Here is an 886-nt window from a genome sequence, read left to right as displayed (position 1 = left end):
CTGTGTTTAGTTCATTATTTTTATAGGGAGGGTATTTTTTACTCTAGCTCTCTATGGCAGGCAAATTGATGAAGGAAAACTTAAAATGCATGAGAAAAGTGTCACAATATTGCTTTAGTCATTCCTTTAAGTAAAAGCTCCAGCACTCCAACCTTTGCTAGGAGTTAGCAAGAGGAAAAAACTCATCACTCTCTCCCACCTGAAGCCAGACATCCAGGCAACAGAATAATGCTGCCCTACCCAAACTGGAGAGGCATGGGCATTAGTCTGTGGCAGATCTTTTAGTTTTGAGAATTTCCATGGGAATCATACTGCCCTCTAGAGGGCAATTTGGAAAATTTTGAAAGTCTGTTTTTTTAATTTATTGGGGTGATATTGGTTAATAAAATTACATACATTTCAACTCTACATTTCTATAATATATTATCTGTATATTGCATGTGCATTCACCACCCAGGCTCTCATCTCTGTCACAATACATTTGACCCCCTTTACTCTTCTCCACATCCTGACTTCCCCCTTTCTCTCTGGTAACCACTAAACTATTGTCTGTGTCTATGAGTTTTTGTTTGTTTGTCTTGTTCATTTGTTGCTTTCAATCTTATATCTCACATATGAGTGAAATCATGTGGTTCTCAACTTTTTTCCATCTGACTTATTTCGCTTAGCATGATATTCTCAAGATCCATTCATGTTGTCACAAATGCAGTATTTCATCTTTTTTTATGGCTGAGTAGCATTCCATTGTATATATGTACCACATCTTCTTTACGCAATCATCTATTACAGGACACTTTGGTTGTTAAACACACATATATGTGGGCAAATAAATTTCAACAAAGGAGCCAAAAACATACAATGGAGAAAAGAAAGCCTTTTCAATAAA

Source organism: Hipposideros armiger, unplaced genomic scaffold, assembly GCF_001890085.2.
Source record: "Hipposideros armiger isolate ML-2016 unplaced genomic scaffold, ASM189008v1 scaffold_610, whole genome shotgun sequence".
Classification (NCBI taxonomy): Eukaryota; Metazoa; Chordata; class Mammalia; order Chiroptera; family Hipposideridae; genus Hipposideros; species Hipposideros armiger.
This window is presented reverse-complemented; position numbering follows the sequence as displayed.